This window comes from Hippopotamus amphibius, chromosome X (genome assembly GCF_030028045.1).
Source record: "Hippopotamus amphibius kiboko isolate mHipAmp2 chromosome X, mHipAmp2.hap2, whole genome shotgun sequence".
Lineage (NCBI taxonomy): Eukaryota > Metazoa > Chordata > Mammalia > Artiodactyla > Hippopotamidae > Hippopotamus > Hippopotamus amphibius.
Window position 1 is genome coordinate 47641781 of NC_080203.1, and position 6000 is coordinate 47647780.

At 46.1% G+C, this 6000-nt stretch overlaps 1 protein-coding gene across 1 annotated transcript in view; it reads right to left on the reverse strand.

Annotated features, from left to right (window-relative positions):
- DRP2 (dystrophin related protein 2) overlaps positions 1–5456 on the reverse strand; it is a 43620-nt gene extending 38164 nt beyond the window's left edge. Inside the window, exons 1-6 of the mRNA XM_057718381.1 lie at positions 5275–5456; positions 4871–4956; positions 4267–4340; positions 3989–4029; positions 3146–3220; positions 2081–2148 (exon numbers count right to left, since the gene is read on the reverse strand). The gene's annotated coding sequence lies outside the window, so the exon portion shown is untranslated. The remainder of the gene's footprint in view (positions 1–2080; positions 2149–3145; positions 3221–3988; positions 4030–4266; positions 4341–4870; positions 4957–5274) is intronic.
- Between the last annotated feature and the right edge of the window lie 544 nt (positions 5457–6000).

Genomic DNA, 6000 nt, shown 5'->3' on the forward strand with positions numbered 1-6000 from the left:
TTAGCAGCAATTCCTAAAAGTGTGTGTGCGAGATACAAAAATTTTTTCCATGTAGAAAAGAGTTCCCTGGTCAAATCTGTTTGGGATATACTGGGTTAAACAGAATTAAACAGATTTCTTTACAGCAGTACTTCTCAGAGACTTTAATACGCTTATATACATTATGACTCTCCAAGAGGAGAATTCAGTTACGAAGCATTTTCAAAAAATTATTAGACCATAGAAAACAACCACCCACACACACACACACACATACCACCACCACCACTCCTTATTTTAAAACAGAATCTATTAACATTCTCTCTGAACAGTGTTCTGTGGCACATCGGTTTGGTAAATGTCGTCTAGAAGGATTTATCTTACTTGCTCTTTCAGTTGCTGATGTATGTTTAGAATCCTTTGTAAGAGAGGGATGTGTTTCCTAGTTTAACTTTCACAGAGTGGGTTTCCTTTGAGTGAGTGTCCCTGGCCAGTGTAGAAGGTTATCTTCTTAGGCTTCATTAGTGAGAGCCCATCCTATCTGACACTGTGGCAGGTTTAACATGAGAAACTTCTGAGTATCTATGGTAAGAAGTGCTTCATCTCAGGTGTGCCCTCTGTACCTGGCTCTGGGGCCTTGGCTAAGTTTGCTGCTTCAAGCCATGCTCCCCTCCTTTGGGTGATGGAAGAGCTGAAGGGTGCTCTGGCCGGAGTTAAGGGTCGAATACCTAGTAGACAAGTCTCATGGGAAGAGGAGCCCTGTCTAAATGCCTTCATTGCCCAGCACTGGTTTGCTAAAGGCAGGACTGCAGAGCTGAGGCCAGCCCACCCAGGAAAGGAGGGGCTCCAACTTCTTTCAGGGACAGGACACTTATCACTTCCACTGGCAGCACTGCTTTTTGTGGGGAGGGGTTTCTTAGAAGGTCCCGGGGTTCTCTGGAATCATCTGCCCATCCAGATCCCAGAGGGGAAATCTCCTGAGGTTTGTGGCTCCCACAGGGCCTCTTAAAAAGTGATTTACCTGAGGGCCTTTAATCTAGAAACAAGGATTCCTTTGGAGAAGTCAGGCACTAAGGTGAAGGAGACAGATTTTTTTAAAGGCTTTTGTTCTTTTGAACAATCAAAAAGAAAACATAAAAGTATGTTCTTTTCCAGAGGCAGCAGCTGCTGCTGCCCTTCCTCGTCTACCCCACTCCACCCCAGCCCGGCCCGGCCCAGCTACTTGCTTGGACCCAAGCACTTCTGAGGCCTGGCTCTCTCTGCCTACTAAAGGCAAGCTAAGCCTTAACAACCCACACAGTGTCAGGCCCATTTTCCAGGCTTGGGCATTGGGCCTGATGCTGGAGAAAGCTGAGGAGAGCAGAAGGAACAGGGGATTTGATTCCAGGAGAGGTGAGCCTGATCTCAAAGCTCTCCAAGCTCTGCTCTCAAGAGTGAAGAGGTGCCTCCTGGTTACAGTGGGTAGAAAGGAAATCAAGGGAAGCAGCCAGGGGAAAACTGCAACAGGGGAAGCCAGATTGAGCCAGGGAGTAAATGCAGAGATTTAAGATGCGCCTTCAACCCCAGGCTCCTAGGTCAGAGCCCGGTTTGCTCCAAGGAAGTGCTTCTGTGTCCTGTCAGCTGTTCAGGGAACCTGCTCTGAGTTTCCTCTCTCCTCCCTTTTCAGTCAATGCTTTCCACACCCCTTCCCTTCCCTTCCGCTAGGAAATCCATCCATGGACAAAAATCCTGTCATTGAGAACAGACATAAATAAACAAGTAAATAAATAAATATGCCTCTCCTCTCAAAGCAGCAAACTGTGGACCTTCCTCTTATTCATTTTTAGACCATAGTTGCTCAAATTGGCTGGAGTTTCTATTCCTGGGCATCTTTTTTTTCCTTCTATGATTCCAAGAGGTGGCTACTTCATTGTGGGCATTTTTTAATGCAAGTTTCCCCCCAAAGACACAAACAGGCGGCAGGCAGGCAGGCATGTGCGTACACACACACACACACACACACACACACACAGAGTACCTCTGGAGCTTCCCCTCCCTCAGTCATTTCCCCTCAGTGGGCTGAAAAAGGGCGAGGCGTGGAAATAATTTCTCTGTGGCCTACCTTCTGATTCCGGCAGGTCTGAGGAGCAGGCGGCAACTGGGAGCTGGGCGGTTGGGGCTGGGCTGCCTCTGTGAATCAGCAAAGAAGTCCCTGAGACAGGGATGCCGACAGCTGCTGTATGCACACTCTCCCTCTGTCTCTCCCACCTCCCTGCCCTCCTTCTCCTGCTCCTCCTCCCCTCTCCAAGCCGCTCTGTGTTGCTATGCAATCATATCACCGGGACTAACAGCATCACTCCGACCTCAGGCAAAGATACCCTTGACTGGGCAAATGCAGGAAGAGCAAGGACAGTTTTGTAAAACTACCAGAGCCTTGGCGGCTCTCGGAGATTTCAATTCATTAGACGCAGAGGAGGAAAGCGGAAGAGGCTGAGAGGCAGAGGGGGAGGGGGGAGAGGCTTCCACTGGGGAGGAGGAGACAAAAGAGGCTGGGAGATCAATACAAGCTGCTGAGCGAGGAGCCTGGGCCCCAACTTCCACAGATCTAGCCCAGAGCCAAAGCCAACTTCAGAGCCAGCAGTTGGCAGGGCCCCTCGGTAGCCAGTCCAGGATTCAATTTCTGTGTTGGATGTTGAAACACTCTGCTCTAGAATCATCACTGGTACCCAAGGTAGAGTCTTAGGCCCAGGGCAGTCTACCAGTCACCTGTAAGTTCTGTCCTCATCTCCTCTTAGATCTACATGTAGAGAAAGCCTCGACAATGAGGGCAGCAAAATGCACCTTGAATGATTTAAGAAAATACAGCTCCTCCATGCCTCCCCTCAGCCACTACCCCAGTCACTCTCTTTCCTTCTGTCCACACCAGGATTCACTCTTTTAACTGTTACCCCCGTTAAAGAGAAAAGAGTATGAATGCCAAATACACTGAGAGACCTGGGAGAAGACACTAAAGGGATGGAGGGGATTATACCCCTTTACGAAGTGCCCAGCACATAGTACGTTAACTCAATAAATACCTGTTGAATGAGTAAATTGAATGGATGGATGGATGGATGGATGGATGGATGGATGGATGGATGGACAGCAGTCAGAAAGCCCCCATCCCCATCCTCCTATATAAACATACTCATACTTAAAGCCCCAGCAGCTCCAGGCTTGAGCAAAGGATAAGAGAAGCATTCTTCTTTCCTCTCTCCATTTCCTAGAACAGGATGTGTATGAGAGGGAGAAACAGATTGGTTTGGGGGTGGGTTACTTAACTTCACTGATTTGCCTCTAAGAACTCTATAAGCTCTGATGGCACTGGAATTTAGAAGAGAAAATACTTAGTACCCTAAAGAACTTGGGACTAGTGTTTACAAAGTTTCTACAAAGACTGAGAATTATTATTATTATTATTATCATTATTGTGGAAAACCCTCAGGTAGGAAATAACTAGTGTGTATGTGGTTTTTGTTTTTTTATTTTTTGAGATAAAATGTTAAAAACTTAAGCTGTTCGTTTCAGTAAAAGATTAGCCATAAGGCCCAATCTCCCCTTTAAAACAAACAAACAAAATGGGAACCAACTACTCCCTCCCCCAAAACGAGGCTCTCAGAGCTGCATGAGTGGCACCCCCTGCCTGGCCAAAGCGACAACAGCCAGGCCCCCATGCAGGGGCAGAAAGGGCCTTTGATTTCTGAAACGGTTTTGGAAGCACATCCGGCTTCTCAATCTACACACCCCCAACAGAGCTGTTCTGAGCTCCCCAGGCTTGCCTGGCCTGGCCCCAGTCTTAGCCCTGGCAGCATGCAAGGTTTCTCAGTACCATCCAGACCGAGGGCCCCAGGAGTCCTTTACAACTGACTCGGAATGACTTGGAGGGGGGAGTTGGCTAGAAGAAAGACCAGAGGAACACTCTGAGAAACTGTTTGGGCTGGCAAAGCACAGAATACACACCAAACACATGGGGACCTGACTCCATACTCACCCCTGCCACCAGCACGCAGACTCGCCAAGTCAAAGCAGAACCTGGGTTTAGGAGGAAGGAGAGTGAGCCGGATGGGGTACTTGCTGCCCACTTTGACTGCACTTGCACTTACCCAGATCACCATGAGCACTCAGAATCCTCCTTAATTTTTCTATCTCTAGAAAAAGCATCCAGGCCGGTGATACAAAAAGACAATACCAGCCTCCAGGAAAATAAACCAGCAGAGTTTGTTTTGAGGCATACAACAAAATCTTTCCCCAAATCTCTCTCCCACTGACCCGATCATGATGGAAAAGATCTCCCTTCCTTGTTCCTTTGCTTCAGGCACTCAGAGCTCCTGTGAGAAATGAGTCTATTATGAGACAAAAATACGAAGTTATTATCAGCTAGCAACACCTAAGATTTAATTATTAGATTATAATAATGGCTAATATTATCGAGCATTTACTCCAGGCTAGGCACTGTTTGGAGAGCTTTGTATTATTAGTTCGTTTCATCCTCAAAGCAGATTAAAAAATAGCTTCTCGAGAGAGTAGCACAGACATATATATACTACCAACTGTAAAATAGATAGCCAGTGGGAAGTTGTTGTATAACAAAGGGAGTCCAACTCGAGGATGGAAGATGCCTTAGAGGACTGGGACGGGGAGGGTGGGGGGGACTCGAGGGGGGGGGAGTCAAGGAAGGGAGGGAATACGGGGATATGTGTATAAAAACAGATGATTGAACTTGGTGTACCCCCAAAAAAATAATAAATAATAAAATTAAAAAAAATAGCTTCTATTATTTCCCCCCACTTTATAGATAAAGCACTGTAACATAGTGAGGTTACATGACTTGCCCAAGGTCACACAGCTAATGCATTATGGAGCTAAGACTTACCCTAGATCTCTCTGGGCAATGCCTGCATGATTAACCATGATGCTATACTGCCTCCATCCATCTTGTAGCGTGATCAGATGTCAAGCCTAGGTAGGTCATTGAGACAAATGTGATTAGGGCAGAAGAAGTCCCTGAATAGTTTTTCTAATCTTTTGTGCCTTTTCTCAGGCTATTTCCTCAACTCAAAATGTCTCCCTTCCCTTTAGAGGTCAGAAACACATGAGACTTCAGACGTAAGACTTCTCTCTCTGAAAGGTCCCAAGTGAGCAGAGTCCACACAAATTTTGATTAAGGCTATGAATGGAGTATGAAAGGGAAAAGACAAATGACCTTGAGATGAGGTGAAGTGCTCCAGTTTGCTATGGTTCCCACAGTGCCCACTGTACTCTAGTCACTTACATTACCTGTTCAGCTCCTGTGGCTTTTCGCATAGGTTACCGAAGGTGCATTCCTTACTGTTGTTGGTCTTCTGGTGTATTTGGAGGATGATTGTTTGGTTTTTGTTCCCTGGAGGGTGTCAAGATGAATAGAGTCTCTAGTTCTGTTTCAGGAGAGGTAACATCTTGGCTTGAACATCGCAACTGGATAGAAAAGTTTACTCTGACGTTTAAACCCCAGGGAGACTCATTTTCACCCAGGAGACATCTGGACAAACCAGAGCAAGCACATATGCTAGCTTCAACTATTTTTCTGAGGAGGACAAAGAAAGATCAAGGGAGGTCAGGCCACAAGATTTGATTGTATCTCCACCCTGGTAACCTGTACGGTAATGTTTGAGACCCATCTTAGTTTCACTGAGCAGGACTTTGCTCAGGGGATAAGGATAGGTGGGGCGTTTCAGGCAGAGAGAAAGCATGTGCAAAGGCACAAAACTGGAGAACACAAGTTGCTAAGGGACTGTAAGTACTAACTCACTTTGACTAAGCTAAGATGGGGTTACAGGTAGGAAACAGCAGGAGGTGGCAGGAGATGAAGCTTTGGAAAAACACACAGAGGCACTAGGGTCATTTGTATTTTTGTTGTTTTAAGCAGGGAAGTTGCATAGTCATATTTATGTTTTAGAAGTATTCTAATGGCTTTCATTGAAAGAACAATTTTTTTAAATTGAGGTATAGTTGATTTACAATATT